Consider the following 17,062-nt stretch of genomic DNA (forward strand, 5'->3'; position numbering starts at 1 on the left):
CCTGCAATTTGAGGACAGTGTTCAGTAACTACAGAGTATTAATATCATTGTTGCCCATTTCCACAGCTCTGAATTGAATATTTTCATAGAACTTGGTCAGATTCAACTTATATAGTCTAATAAGAAAGTAAAGTATTTCAAATTTTCTAAGTCTTGAAATTGGTTCTTTTTTCCTCCGGACAATAAATCAGAGTGAAATGAGAATATAAACTTCTAACATCATTATTAAAGCCTTCTCTATATCCGGGATTTCCCATTTCAGAGTGGACTTTGCTTTTCCCCAGAGGGATATTGTCATTTGATATGAAAACCAAAGTCTTACTGATGAAAAATTCTTCCAAAAGTCTCACATGGCATTTGGCCATTTACCCAAAGTGTAAGTGTTTTAGAATGAGGATATTCTTGGGGCGCCTGGGTGGCGCAGTCGGTTAAGCATCCGACTTCAGCCAGGTCACGATCTCGCGGTCCGTGAGTTCGAGCCCCGCGTCGGGCTCTGGGCTGATGGCTCAGAGCCTGGAGCCTGTTTCCGATTCTGTGTCTCCCTCTCTCTCTGCCCCTCCCCCGTTCATGCTCTGTCTGTCTCTCTCTGTCCCAAAAAAAAAAAAAAAAAAAAAAAAAAAAAAAAAAAAGAATGAGGATATTCTCCAATGTCTGGATAAAGAATTTGAATTAGTATAGGTATCTATTTTTCCCTTTATACAAAGTTCATGTACTGATCCCACCTAACTTGGCCTAAGGAATATTCTGATTTGGCTTCTGAGCTATGGCCCTATCCTGTCTATCAATTCTTCTTTTAACAGTATGTGAGCAAGACAAGAAGCTCACTCTTCTGAAAGCAAGGTTACAATACATTCACTCTCAAGTATAACTGAATTTTGCTTTTGAAGATTTGATTTAATACAGCTTTTAAGTACTTTACTCAACTCTGTGTTTTAAGAGCATATTACCAGCCCACAGCCAGAAGTCTTTTTATATAAGAATGGTAGATGAGTGGGGCACTTGGGTGGCTCAGTCGGTAAAGTGTCCGACTTTGGCTCAGGTCATGATCTCACGGTTTGTGAGTTTGAACCCTGCATTGGGTTCTGTGCTGACAGCTCAGAGCCTGGAGCCTGCTTCGGATTCTGTGTCTCCCTCTCTCTCTTCCCCTCCCCTGTTCACACTCTGTCTCTCCCTTTCTCTAAAAATAAACATAAAAATTAAAAAAAAATGGTAGATGAATTACTCTAAGTCATTCCTATAAATATATGGCATATGTTTATAGGAATCGTACCTGTTAATAGAGTAACATGCAGTCATTTTCAGACTTGGTCTCAAACTTCAAAGTCCACGTATGTCTTGTATTTAGGTTACAATATAAGCCACTGTAAAGAAATGGGGGGGGGAGCAAAAATATAGTAGTGAAAGAAAGAAAGAAAGAAAGAAAGAAAGAAAGAAAGAAAGAAAGAAAGAAAGAAAGAAAGAAAGAAAGAAAGAAAGAAAAGAAGGAAGGAAGGAAGGAAGGAAGGAAGGAAGGAAGGAAGGAAGGAAGGAAGGAAGGCTTATTTACCTCTTACGTTGCTATCTAAATATAGTAGTTCCCAGGCTAGTAGAGCAGCTTTGACATCATCAACAAGAATTTTTCATCTTTGGACCCAAGTTGGCTTCTCTACCTTCATGACCACACCTGTTTCTCAGCCAGTAGAGAAGAGAAACGGGCAAGGGCATCACCAGAAAGTGTCATAAATCACTTCTATTTACATCTCATTAGCCAAGATTCAGTTACATGAACACTGGTAGCTGCGGCAAAGCTAAGAAATGAAGTCTTGGCCTGGATAAGAAAAACTAGGATCTTCAGTTACAAAGAGAAGGAGAATGGGTGTTGGTGGATAGCTAGCAGTCTCTGCCACATATTGCTATGGTAAAACTGTCCTGACTTTCCAAGTTGTATACATTTTTAGTAAAGGGATAAATTAGTCATGATTCAGGTCAGGAAACAGAAAACCACTCTAGGTATTTTAAGAAACGCAGGTATTTAGGAGTTTACAAAAATACTAGAAAGGCAAGAGAAGACTTTAATCTGAGACTCCAGAAATTCTTAGAGCACTATAAAACTGAGCCTGCAATAGAAATATTACTTCTGAGCTACCATGGAACTATTGAATTTGTGAACACAAAGTGACAGCCAAATTCAGGGATAGGAGACGTAAGTCTGGAAGCCTCTGCAATCAGCAGAAATATCCATCTAATCCCAGAGCCATTTACTGGGCACTCAAATATGGCCACCATCTCCAATGAAGTTGTTTCAAACACATAGGAAGCTGGAGATAAGATCATGAAATACTACTACAGAAAATGTCACATTTCTAAGACCATGTTTACCACCGTATATATAACCGAGACAAGACATAAAACATTTACCTTCCAATTTGTGCAAGTGCACTTAATTGCCGAACCTAACGCACATCCAGAACACAAGGTGCAAAGGAGTCTAAAAATGTCATTGATAGTGCAACAGCTTTTATAGAATAGAAAGGCACAGTAGGAATGTGGGTTTGAAGATGATCAAGTCAATCTACAGTACCCACTACTGTGGCAAATAACACCATATATTCTGGAAAAGAAGTTGATCAGCCATGGACACTGCTGATCAAGAACCCAGTTTAAACTTCCACAACTGACTGACTGCTTGAATATTTTTTGTACTTATTCAACTAGTCAGATTCTGCCTATAAGTCACAACTTTCACCTTTGACATTGATGTCTCATCTTCTTACATACCTATAAATACCTACTTTTAAAAATTATTTTAGGGGCACCTGGGTGGCTCAGTTGGTTAAGTGTCCGACTTGGGCTCAGGTCATGATCTCGCGGTTTGTGAGTTCGAGTCCCGCGTCAGGCTCTGTGCTGACAGCTCAGAGCCTGAAGCCTGCTTCAGATTCTGTGTCTCCCTCTCTCTGCCCCTCCCCTGCTTATGCTCTTTCTCTCTCTGTCTCAAAAAATAAATAAATAATTTTAAAAAATTATTTTAGAGTATGCTAAACAAATAATGCATTATATCATTCATAGAGTATTCATAATTCTTTGCTTTTATTGGTTTTAGAGTTCAGCATATAATTTCATGTTCATAGACATGTTTAAAACCAAGAAATATTAAGCTAATATAGTGAAAATAAGGTCAGTCAGTTCTGACTGGTACTGGTCTGTCAATAAAAGCATTTCTTTCAAATAAATGTATAATCCTAAAAGAAAGAATACTAAAAACCAAATGAAATGTAACTTATTACTACATAGTACTATTTATAGTTTTATATAAGAATGAGAGCTATTACATATTTCTAAGGTTCTTTTTGTTATACCAAACACTATTTTAAACAATTCAAACAATCCTTAATTGGTGTGTTTATATAGTATAACTGAAAGCTCAAACCCAAATAGTTATAAAATGATATTACTTGATACCCAACTTGAACTAGTATTTAATTTCAAGGTTCATGCATTCTCTGATTAGTCCAGGTATACCAGTGCTCATTTGGGAAACAAGTTTGAGGAATCTTTGTGTAATTAATTCTCAAAAATATACAGTCATCTAGATTATTAGAGACCAAGATTGTATGGAATATCACAAGAGTAAAACTTTATCCTACAGATAATGGCTCCATTGAAATTTTTTTAGCAAAGATAATATAATTGATACATTTTTTTTTTTTTACTGTCTAAAATCCTATACCCTGTCACAAATTTGGGGGAAGTAGCTGATTGTGCCTTTCATTAAAAAATAAAAATCCAGGGGCACCTGGGTGGCTCAGTCGGTTAAGCGTCCGACTTTGGCTCAGGTCATGATCTCACAGTTTGTGAGTTCGAGCCCCGCGTCGGGCTCTGTGCTGACAGGTCAGAGCCTGGAGCCTGCTTCAGATTCTGTGTCTCCCTCTCTCTCTGCCCCTACCCCACTTGTGCTTTCTCTCTCAAAAATAAATAAACATTAAAAAAAAATTTTTTAATCCTTTTTTAAAGTTGATATATTATTGACGTATAACATTGTATTCACTTTATGTGTCTCTCATTACTGAAGCCACATGAGGAAGATGCTCCCTTTCTCAACCCCAAACAGACATAGGCAGGTGACACAGCCTGAACCAATCAGTGCTAAAATGTGTATTTTGTTGGTAATACATGGAGAAGTATCTGGGTGGCTCAGTCAGTTAAGCAGTTAAGCACCTGACTCTTGATTTTGGCTCAGGTCATGATCTCACCATTCTTCAGATGGAGCCCTGTGTCAGGCTCTGCACTGTCAGCACAGGGCTTGCTTGGGATTCTCTCTCCCCCTCTCTCTCTGCACCTTTCCTGCTCACTCTCTGCCCCTCTCCTGCTCACTCTGTCTCTCTCAAAATAAATAAATATTAAAAAGATACAGTGGAAAAGCTTGCTATCTTCTCTGCCTACCTCTCCTAATCATAGGTTGCTACAGGGATTTTTTTTTAATTACGCAACATGCACATATCACAAATGATATTTCAAATGACAAAAAGTAAGTGGGAAACCATGGGAAAGAAAGATCAAAACTAAAACATTGATCATAAAGCATCAAATACATTAGTAGAATAACCATTGTCAGTTTCTAACTTATAAAAACCATCTCACCTCAAGATGGCAGTAATATGCAATGACTATTACACAAATTTTAATAACAAAAAGTTTTATTGAAATTCCAAGACCCACAGTATATAATCAAATGCAAAATAAATATTAACTAGCCATCCAGCTAAATTTTACATCACTGTAAACTTTTAATAAGATTGCTAATCCTTAATATTGCTTTCCTTTGAGATTTTTTAAAGTGCAAAGAATAGCCAATAATGTTACAACCAAGAAGTAATTTATAAAGTACTTCTCTGAATATTAAAAAATTCAAATTAGTGATATAATAAAATATTAAACTGAAGAAATTAAAATGTTATGTAATAATGAGTAATAGGACATAAGAAAAAAATCTACAGCAACACTGGCAATCAAAATAATTGCGAGCTTGGGGAACCTGGGTGGCTCAGTAGGCTAAGTGTCTGACTTTGGTTCAGGTCATGATCTCACAGTTTGTGAGTTTGAGCCCCACATGGGACTCTGTGCTGACATCTCAGAGCCTGGAGACTGCTTTAGATTCTGTGTCTCCCTCTCTCTCTGCCCTTCCTCTGCTAGCACTCTCTCTCTCTCTTTCCCTCTCTCAAAAATATATAAACCTTAAAAAAAACTTTTTTTTAATTGTGAGCTAAAACAAGGTAACCATCTTAAATCTATAAAATTAGCATAGTTTTAGAGCTTACACATTTAGCATTTAGTAATATGCAATGAGATGATTACTCTTTTATGGTAATCTTTTATAGTAATCTCTTTTATTAGTATAAAAAGGCAAAATCTTCTTGGAAACGAAACTGGCAATATGTACCAAGAACCTTTTTTAAATGTTTACTTATTTATTTTGAGAAAGAGAGAGAACGAGAGTATATGTGTGTGCATGTGCGTGCGTGCAGGGGAGGAGCAGAGTGAGAGGGAGAGAGAGAATCCCAAGCAGGCTCCATGCTCAGTGTGGAGCTGGACACAGGGCTCAATCTCAAGACTGTAACATCATGACCTGAGCAAAATCAAGAGTCAGACGCTTAACTGACTGAGCTATCCAGGCACACAGTAGCAAGAACTTTTGAATCAGTAATTCCATTTCTAGGAATCTACTCCAAGAATCAGAGATGTAGTTGATGGTTTTATTATAAGGATGTTTACAGACAAGTTATTTGTGTTCTTAAGAAATAGGAAAAACCCCTAAATATTTCATAATATGCTGAAGGTTAAATAAATTACCATGCAGCCATATATTATTAATGTCAGCCATTTTAAAAAAATGTGTCCTGGGGCCCCTTGGTGGCTCAGTCAGTTGAGCGTTGGACTTCGGCTCAGGTCATGATCTTGTGGTTCATGAGTTTGAGCCCCGCATCGGGCTCTGTGCTGACAGGTCAGAGCCTGGAGCCTGCTTCAGATTCTGTGTCTCCCTCTCTCTCTGCTCCTCCCCCACTCACACTGTGTCTCTGTCTCTCTCTCAAAAATAAATAAAACATTAAAAAAAATAAAATAAAATAAGTGTCTGTGAATGTTTAATAACAGGGGAAATGCTGACATTTTAAGTGGAAAAGTTTGAACCTAAAATATATATATTCACTCAATATTTATTGTCTAAAATGTGCAATGCATATTATGTCCTAGGCAATACATACACACTTATTTGACAATTATGAGTGAAAATTTCCTCTACCATTATTGTGATATTAGTATATATAATGCTAGACCTAACAAAACTTTAGTACAGGAATAGTAGAAGTACACTAAATCCTGATGCACAATAGAAGAAAGAAGCCAATGTATTATCTCTAACATTGATAAGTTGGTAAAATAATGGCATGGTTGTGTTATACTGAATCAATGAGAAAATTATCAGGACAATTAAAAACAAACATTTGAATATGGTTGCCTCTGAGAAGTTGAAACTGGAATGGACTTGGCGCAGCAATGAGGTGGAAAGGCTTGCTTTTGGTTATAAGTCCCACTATACTATTTGATTTTTATTAATGTATATTTATACTTTCATTTTATAAACAGAATGCCCTTTTATTTTTTTTGTTTTGTTTTGTTTGTTTTTTTTTTAATTTTTTTTCAACATTTTTTATTTATTTTTTGGGACAGAGAGAGACAGAGCATGAACGGGGGAGGGGCAGAGAGAGAGGGAGACACAGAATCAGAAACAGGCTCCAGGCTCCGAGCCATCAGCCCAGAGCCTGACGCGGGGCTCGAACTCACGGACCGCGAGATCGTGACCTGGCTGAAGTCGGACGCCTAACCGACTGCGCCACCCAGGCGCCCCCAGAATGCCCTTTTAAAAGTCAGTGGTACTTGGACCCCAATAAATAGTAATCCCCTTTCCCACCCAAGACCAGAACTGAGAGGTACACATAGGGGTCAAATAGCTAGGGATAAAATATCAACTTAATTAAAAGTTTAATTGAAGGGGGCACCTGGCTGGCTCAATCGGTAGAGCATGTGACTCTTGATCTTGGGGTTGTGAGTTCAAGCCCCATGTTGGATCTAGAGATTACTTAAAAATAAAAGTTTTTAGGGATGCCTGGGTGGCTCAGTTTGTTAAGCATCCAACTTCGGCTCAGGTCATGATCTCACAGTTTGTGGGTTCGAGCCCTGCTTTGGGCTGTGTGCTGACAGTCAGAGCCTGGATCCTGCTTCTTATTCTTTGTCTCCTTCCCTCTGCACCTTCCCCACTCATGCTCGCTCTCTCTCTCTCTCTTTCTCTCAAAAAAAAAAAAAAAAAGAAATTGCAAAATTAAATAAAAAAAGAAGAGGAAGAGTGGAATGAGTCAGAAGATAGAGCTCACCACACTCAGGCATCTGTACCTACAGAGACTTAATGATCCATGACTTTAAAATACCAAGTATACTATGATGACTCTCTAGCTTTTATCTCCAGCCCTGACATTTCACTTGAACTGTGGATTCTTATATACAACTGCCCATTGAACATTTCCATTCAGGTAGATAACTGTACTCTCACAATTTAACATTTCCAAATCCAACATTTGAAGATGCTCTGCCTCTCTTACTTCCTGAGTTTCTCCCCCATCTGAGTAAGTGACCCACCCTCATTTTCAGTTGCTCAGCCTAAAATTTTGAAATCATCCTTGACTCCTTTATTTGGTTACATACCATAGTCAGGATATCAGGAAATGCTGCCAACTCCACTATCAAGCAAGTCCACAATCTGTCCACTTCTTACCATGTCCAGTGACACCATCCCAAGCCAAGACACCATCAATTCCCTCTCTGATTTCATCTCCATCTTGTTCGCCTCCATCCTCCCCTAGTCACTCTGATACCTACAGGCTTTCGTGCTATTCTTTTTTTTTTTTTTTAACGTTTATTTTTGAGACAGAGAGAGACAGAGAATGAACAGGGGAGGGTCAGAGAGAGAGGGAGACACAGAATCCGAAGCAGGCTCCAGGCTCCAAGCTGTCAGCACAGAGCCCGACACGGGGCTCGAACTCACGGACCGAGAGATCATGACCTGAGCCAAAGTCGGACGCTTAACCGACTGAGCCACCCAGGTGCCCCTCTTTCGTGCTATTCTTAAAATACATTAAGCATTCTCTTATCTAAGGCCATTATGTTTTGGTTCCCCCTGGCTAGAATACACTTCCTTTCAAATACGCATGTAGCTGATTCTTTCACTTGTTTTTAGCTCTCTGCCCAAATATCAATAAAACAGATAGATATCAGTAAAGAAAGATCTTTTACTGGCTACCTTATATTAAAATAATAAATTTAATACTCTTTCGCAGTCATTTTCACAAAGTTCTCTCCACTTTTTACAAAATCTGATTATTTCCTGAGCAGTGAATGATCATGCAAAAACTTTTCAATTCTCTCCTCTAAAAACTTTAATATTGATTTTTATACTCCTCCTTGGAATGTCATAGCTCTTTTACATTGGTGCTTGTATAGAAACGTCTGGTTTAACATCCAACTCCATTTTTTTATGTTATGCTTCTCTCACTAGAACTTTAGCTCTATAGAAGAAGAGACTTGATGTAAGTCTCCAGTACCCATAATACGGCCTGGCACATAGCTTTCTGGAATATTTGTTCAACGAATGAATGAATGAATGAATGAGCATAGAAGAGAAGTGAGGAAATAATCTGGATAATGGTAAAGAGAAATATCAGAATAGCAGAACTGATAGTCTGGAGTGAGACCCCAGTCTCCATCTTCCAAGAGATCAATTAGACAGATATCTGTAAACAAAAACAGCTGTGGGGAAGTTCTGGTGCCCACTTTAGCAACATAGTGAAACAAAGAAAAACTGGGAATAACTACTCTAGAAGAAAAAGAAGACAGCCTTGTTTTGCCAGCATCATCCCATCCTCCAAGCTAGCATTGCTTAGGGCTAAGAGGAAATTTCCCAGCTAGTAGGAGTTCCCCTTACCAGGAAAGGAAAAGGAGGGTGAGCATCTAGCCTCCCTAGCCTCTGGGAGCACCACATGAAGGTCCTGTTTAGGCTTCCCCTCTCCCAGGCCCACAAAAAGCTGAGACATATAGAAACTATAGACACAGCCTGGCACAAGAAAGAAAAGCAGGGGCTACCAGTAGTAGCCACACAGTGGGAGACACTGGTTCGCAGTGACCTGCTCTGCAGACTAAGACAGCAGATTTCACTACTGAAGAAACTAATAGCACTGCTGCCATGGAGGACCCTTTGCAGTTTTCATTAGCTTTTGTCCCACAGGCATTTGTATTCACTAATGCCAGCCCCCCCCCCGCCCCCCGCTAGAGCCTGGAAACCACACTGACATCTAACCCAGGCCTCTGTAGCTGCCCTACCACAAGATGATGGCCTAGACCCCTGCAGCTGACTTCTACCACCTTACACGCTTTGGGGGCTAGTCCATCCAGCTGTGCACTTGTTCATTGCCACCCTGATACCTGTCATTAGCACACAGTGCACACAGCACTGCAGTGCACATGCCCAAGGGAGACTATATGGACATGGGAGAGCACTCCAATAGCCAGGGTCCCCACAACTGTTTGTGGGCCCAGATCAGGCCCTGTCTTCTGTCACCAGCCTGCACTACTGTACTTCAATGCCTACTCTCACCACTCTACTTCAACATACTACTGGAAGTTCTAACTGGAGCAATCAAGCAAGAAAAAGAAATGGAAGGCATTCAAATTGGAAAGGCAGTAAAATTGTCTTTGTTTGCTGATGATATGATCTTTTATATCTAGAAAATTCTAAAGACTCCACTTTTGGTAGACTGTTAGAACTAATGAAGAAATTCGGTAAAGTTGCAAACTATAAAATCAATATATAGAAGTTAGTTGTGTTCTTATACACTAACAATAAAACATCTGAAAAAGCAATAAAGAAAAAAAAAAAATCCCAGGGGCGCCTGGGTGGCGCAGTCGGTTAAGCGTCCGACTTCAGCCAGGTCACGATCTCACGGTCCGTGAGTTCGAGCCCCGCGTCAGGCTCTGGGCTGATGGCTCGGAGCCTGGAGCCTGTTTCTGATTCTGTGTCTCCCTCTCTCTCTGACCCTCCCCCGTTCATGCTCTGTCTCTCTCTGTCCCAAAAATAAATAAAAAACGTTGAAAAAAAAAAAATTTAAAAAAAAAAAAAAAGAAAAAAATCCCATTCACAATACCATCAAAAACAATTAATTAGGGATAAGTTTAAGCACACAAGTAAAAAATCTGTACATTGAAAACTGTAAGACTTGGATGAAAAAAAAATTGAAGACACAAGCAAATGGAAAGATACTCCATGTTCGTGGATCAAAAGAATAGACAAAGCAGTCATAAAAGAATGAATAAAGCTGAAGGCATAACACTTTCTGATTTCAAATTATATTACAAACATACAGTAATCAAAACAACATGGTACTAGCATAAAAATAGACAACATAGACCCGAGGAACAGAATCAAGAGCCTGGAAATAAACCCTTACGATACAGTCAACTAATATTTGGCAAAGGAGCCAAGAATACTCAATGGAGAAAAAAATAGTCTCTCCAAAAAATGGCGTTGGGAAAACTTAGAGTGATTTTTCTGAGATCTGAGGGAAACTGACAGATTTCCTAATTTTTTTAACTATGTCAAAAGTTTCTTTTAGCTTTTTTTGGATTTTTGTTGTAGAGTTTGGGGAAAAATTAATGACAGTTATATAAAAGTCCAAACCTCCCCAAAATGAGGCAGTTATTAACTCCAAAAGGAAGTGTAACTATTGCACAATTAATGTCTCAGAAGTGAGCCATATGTGCACAGTAATAATGCATAACTAGAGTCATAATGTGAAAACTGAAAGTTGATTTCACCAGAAATTATGATGTAAATATGGTAGATGAATGGATGGCAGTTGGTAAAAGACAGTTAAATCCCCTGCTTTCACAGTAGGAAATCAATTTATAATGCTAAAATTTATAGAATGAGAAATAGGAATTTGAACAAAAGTTTTAGGAATATAGAAGTAAATTCTAAAAGAAGCTGACAGTGGAAAGTGGTTTATTCAGGAGAGAAGTTGTTTGGGAGTGAGGAGGAAATGAAGCAGTGGTCTACTTGCTACTTTTCATTAGAAGCCCTGTGTTACTATTTGGCTTTTAAATTATGTATATGTTTCACTTTGAAACATAAAAAATATGTTTGTGTAAGTGTATGACATATTTGCTACAAGTACAGAAATTCACCAAAAGTAGATCAAGTGAAAACACACAAAGGCAACAGGGAAATTTCAAGCAAACAAATTTAGGACCCAAAGCCAGCTTTCAAAGTCTGGTCATTACTGCATAAGTTTTTTACTCTGTAGGACCACAAAGATCCTTCTCTCTACTTAGATTTATGTATTTGCTCCATTTTCCTCCTTGCAGATTGTTCTTAATTTCTCCTCTTCTTGCCTTATGACTTCTGCTTGCTGTTTGCTCAGGCTCTCCAAAGAGCCAGTTCTGGCACTGACTTCACAAGAAGAATCCAGTAGGCACGTTTTCGAAAACAATGTTTGATCTGTGTCCCTTGGTTCAAATTCTAAACATTGAGACTGAATGATTAGGTCTAGATTCGGATTGTCTACCTATGATGGGATCACATGATATAAATATGACCACCCAAGTCCATCACTTCAACAAGAGCCCTGAGATGGATACAATTTCAAAGAAGGGGCCACTATTGGAAAGTTATATAGACATACCTAGTCACCCAATCTGATTCCATGCTTACCAAACTATCTGCCAATTATTTTATACCTTGAAGTTTACCTACGGGAGAAACCAAGGCACTGGACTTTGTGACTTATATTTCTCTTTGAGAATTAATAAGTTGACTTCAACAATATAAGCAAGGAGAGAAGGAGAGAAGATAGATAGGGTATGTCTACAAAGAGGAAAAATTTTTAAATATACACCTGGAAGTACGGATAAAGAAAGAGAACTAGAAAAATACTTGACTTGCCATTCTTCAGGTTTGGTGCTTGATTATGAATTTCTTTCCAGGAGATTCTCCTGTGGCCTGTAGATATATGACATTTTTACTTGATCCACTTTGAATGAATTTCTAGTTTTTCAAATGGGGCTCATTGACAAAAAAAAAATTAAAAATTTTAAAGCCTGAAACATTGTGTCAGACCCGAAAGTCAGACTGCAGTAAATTGTCCAAGGCTGGGCTGTCTTACAAGGTTTCTTGGTAGTCAGCCAACTTTAACTAACCTTCCTTGAGTCAATAATATTTATGGATTTGCTTATCCAAACAAAATATATTTAATAAAAAGCCTAAAGTAATATTTTTACTTGTGCAAAGAAACCTATATAAACCCTAAAGATTTTAATTAGCAGTAAAATATGAAATGTCGTCACTGAGTCTTTTTTCCTCAACTTTTTTTTTTTTTTTTTTTTTTTTTTTTTTTTACTCCAAGAAGAAGTGGTAGGAAGTGCATGGAAGTGGTTTGAGTAAAACCGTGACAAACCTAGCATTTTTAAATTTTACATACCACAAAGATAGTTATAGAATCCAAAATCTTAGTACCTTTAATATGTCATAGGTGTCATACTGGCTTCCTGTGTAGTTTTCTCTGAAGTGTGTTTACACTTTATTTCAAATGTCAAAACATAGACACAACAATGATGTTCATTGATTCCCACCATAACTGCAATTGACTGCAGTAGACATAAAAGAAAGAATGATTGCATGGTATTGTAAGTTCTTGCATTCAAGAAATCTAAAACACATGGCATGTGGATGGAAAAAGGGGGCTTTTAAGAGACAAAATACAATGTTATTCACTTACGGAAAAATCAAGACCCCCGCAAAAAATACTAAAAAAAAAATACCTAAACTCACTAGTTTTAAATGTTTTTTTTTAAGAAAGAAAGCAAGCATAAAGTGAAATAAAATTTGTTCCCTCAAATGATTCTACCTAATGTTGCATAATTATTCAACCAATACTTCATTAGTTTTTCTCAACTAGACAGGTTGGGGAAGAATGTTAATAATTCATAATATCTTTGATAGAGTCTTTAAAATTCTCTACCTTGTCCAATAACCAGTCATATGGAAATATTTCACCTTCCAAGTTAGTAAACAAATGGAAAAGAAAAACATATTTTATGTGTTCTTCTGTTGCTTGTTAGTTAACCTATGTCTACCAAAAGTCTGGTCCTACTTTTTGATATCAAGGTAGTGCTTATTCATGGTAAAAATTTTAACGTTTGTTATTTCTTTTTCAACCACATTAGATAGACCTAAAGGAGGATTAGAATCCCAGTGAAGAAAGTACTCTGCTGTCAGCTACTTCATGGCATAGTTCAAAACAGGGCAGACACTCTCAGGAACCTGTGAGTAAACAGTAAATGGTGACCAGCATCCTGCCCCCATTACTCCATATCTTGCCATTTAATTTTCTGCAAAAACAAAACACATAATTTATCTTGGCAATTGAGAACTTGCAATTGCTTCTCTCTACCTTATGTTGAATTCTTTGTTTCTCTTGGCCTTAAATATTACTGAAGAATAATTTCACATGGGTACAAAAAACAGCCAATAGAAAATTTTTTACTTGTATCCTGTGTACACTTTTATGGTAAGGGCCATAATGTAGCACAAAGTATATTCTGCACATGTCTTCAGAAGTTGCTAAATGTCAGTAACAGGTATTAAGGATAACCCTGCAGAATGAGTCTTAACATTATCTTAAAACCAGGCTAAAGGGATCAGAATTTTCTCTAAATCACTTGGATTTTATAACAGTGCTTAAATGAGAATTTGTCTTCCCACTCAACAACGTTAATTTTTTTCTGGGCCAACCTCTCACAGTTAAAGCACTACTTATATACTCACTATGCAAAATTGTTAAAATGTAGTTGTGATGGAAACAGAAGTTTATGCAGTGAAAAATTAAATGATTAATTTTTTCCCAACGGTCTAACACTTAGATCTACTTTAAACTATTTTCTACAGCAAAAAAAGGCAAGATAAATATATATTTTTTGATACCTAGCTGTTAAGGCTTTGAATAAAGTGTGATAATGTGCAGCAAAAGTCAGATATGAGGTTAATGTTCAAAAGAGTGTCACTATTAATTGTGTAATTCTTTATTATTTTTAAGTTTTTATTTTAATTCCAGTTAAACATACAGTGCTAGATTAGCTTCGGGTACAGCTAATATTGTATTAGCTGTACAAGATGGTGATTCAAAACTTTCATAATTAACCCAGTGGTCATCACGACAAGTGCATTCCTTCATCTTCATTACCTATTTAACCCACACCCCATCCCTCTGGTAACCATCAGTTTGTTCTCTATAATTGAATCTGTTTCTTGAGTTGTCTCTAATTTTTTTCCCTTTGCCTCTTTTTCTCAAATCCCACATTTGAGTGAAATCATATGGTATTTGTGTTTCTCTGACTTACTTCTCTTAGCATTATACTAACTCCATCCATGTAATTGCAAATGGCAAGATTTCATTCTTTTTTATGGTTGAGTAATATTTCATCATATATATAGCTATCTTTATCCATTCATCAGTCAAATGGACACTTGGCTGCTTCCATATCTTGGCTATTGTAAATAATGCTGTTATAATCATAGAGGTGCATGTATCCCTCTGAATTAGTGCTCTTGTATTCTTTCAGTAAATACCTAGTAGTATGACTGCTAGATCATAAAGTAATTCTTTTTTTAACTTTTTGAGGAACCTCCATACTGTTTTCCACAGTGGCTGTACCAGTTTGCATACTCACCAACAGTGCATGAGGTTTACTTTTTCTCCACATCCTTGCCAACACCTATGGTTTCTTGTACAGTTGATTTTAGCCATTCTGACAGGTTTAAGATACTATCTCATTGTAGTTTTGATTTGTATTTCCCTGATAAGTGATGATAATCATCTTTTCATATGTCTGTTGGTGATTGTGTACTGTTTTATTTCAGAAGATCAATGTATTTCAGGAAAATGCCTCCCTATGAATAACAACATAGATCAGAACTTTCTTCTAAATATCCAAACCAATGCTCTGAGAGACTGTACTTGATTCTTCAATAAGCTGTTTGTAAATATGAACCAAACTAAGTATCAGTTCATCCCTAGGATGAAATACCTAGACTTGTTACATGAAACATATTTTCAACTATTGGTTTATCTTCATTTGAACCTCAAACCATTTTTCAAATTATTATACCATCTGTAACATATTTGAAAAATTATTCCTAACCTAAAAGCTGATTTGGGGGCGTATTTAGGCAGTAAGTAGTATAAAGCAATCAAACATTTTATCACTTGGTAATAACTTCATCTTCTATCGAATTATCCACTCCTGATTCTACTTTCTCGTGATGAAAGAACATATCAGCAATAAGCTATATCAGAGACACTGGAAAATAAATAAGATTTATTGAACTGAGTACTATTCAGTGTTGCTGTTCTGACCGTCCTTTTTTCTTTCTTGTTCGATAGAATGTTTCAAATTAGCAGAAATTCTTCTTTACTGAATTTAAAGAATCATTTGACAATGCTTTAAGTTCCCCATTCTCTCATTTTTGTTTCAACAAAATAAGATATAAAATGATCAGAGGTTGGGGTGCCCGGGTCGCTCAGCTAGTTGACCATCTGACTCTTAATTTTGGCTCAGGTCATGATCCCAGGGTCATGGGATTGAGCCCAGCCTCAGGCTCTGCACTATGTGGAGCCTGCGTAAGATTCTCTCTCTCTCCCTCTGCTCCTCTCCCCTGCTTGTGCACTCTCTGTCAAAATAAGTAAAGTTTTTTTAATAAATAATGATAAAAATAAATAAATAAAATGATCGGAGATTCAAAAAGTGATTCAAAGATTCAAAAAGGATAACTCTGCTAAATATTCTGATGCAACAGAATTTTATGATTATTTTTAACTTTTGGAAAGAAAGGATACTATCCAAAACACATGCTTAATTATACCACCACTAATATGTAACTACTTTAAGGTGTAATGAATTATTACTTTTTAATTAAAATTAATTGATCTTTATTTTTTCTAAAAATAGACTTCAGTCTTACAAAGCTTCCCATATGTCTAAAGAAGAATGATTTGCGCTGATAGGTACTTTTTCATAGTTATCTTGCCAGGTGAATGTAAACACAAGCAATGGTTGAAAATAAATTCTAAAAATTTACATAAATGTATGTCCATATTATCATAACTTCTAATTTTTTCCTGTTTTACAACTCCATTTTTTGCAGGAAAAATATTAAAATACTTTCATATCCTCTTTCTTTCCTTGCCCACTGTAAATAATTCTCTTTTGCCTCTTAAATTCTTGGGGTTTTTTTGTGCAGATCAGGGTACCAGGTGAGGGAAGAATTGAAAGGAGTTTGGGCTAGTTAAATTGCTTTAGTTGGAAATGACAGAGTTGATTACAGAAGAAAAATATGGAAAAGGGAGAAATAAAGAAAAGGAGGGCAAGAAAGTTAAGGATCACTCTAAGGGGATATTTGGAGGAGTTCTGAAGATTACAATTTAGGGCAATCTGCTCTAACATGTGGTGCAGGACTCTAGAAAGATAAGTGGAAAAAAAGGATTTAAAGAAATTCTGTTGTGTATTATTACTGAAAGGTTTTTTTTATATCTTTGGAGAAGACATTGGTAAATTAAGTTGCTTTCCAAATATTTAGGGATGTTGTAATATGATTTTTATTTCTATGTTTGTTTTCTATATATACCATGTTCAGGATGATTTCAGAGTGAGAGCTATCAGATCCAGCTTTACATGGATTATAATTTAGATTATGCATTACTGCTCCACTAGTGGTAGGTACTCAATCTGTAATTTCAAAGAAAATTAGTCTTATTTTTCAATTTCTTCCAAGTTTTGCTATGAGCTGTAACATATTAAACCAGATGATTAGGAAGTCTATATATTCTGTAGCTCCTATTTAGTTATAAGTACCAAATAGTTCATGAGTAATATTTAAAACCACACAAGTTAAAACTGATTATGGCATGATATATCCATAATAATGCATTAC

The 17,062-nt window shown here is 36.8% G+C and overlaps 1 long non-coding RNA gene across 1 annotated transcript in view; it reads left to right on the top strand.

The window, feature by feature from the left end:
• Positions 1-17,062, top strand: part of LOC131514776 (uncharacterized) — a 47,436-nt gene that overhangs the window by 3,531 nt on the left and 26,843 nt on the right. Inside the window, exon 4 of the long non-coding RNA XR_009263265.1 lies at positions 13,300-13,398. This is a non-coding gene — a long non-coding RNA (uncharacterized LOC131514776). The remainder of the gene's footprint in view (positions 1-13,299; positions 13,399-17,062) is intronic.

The sequence above is a fragment of the Neofelis nebulosa genome, chromosome 6, assembly GCF_028018385.1.
Source record: "Neofelis nebulosa isolate mNeoNeb1 chromosome 6, mNeoNeb1.pri, whole genome shotgun sequence".
Taxonomy (NCBI): domain Eukaryota; kingdom Metazoa; phylum Chordata; class Mammalia; order Carnivora; family Felidae; genus Neofelis; species Neofelis nebulosa.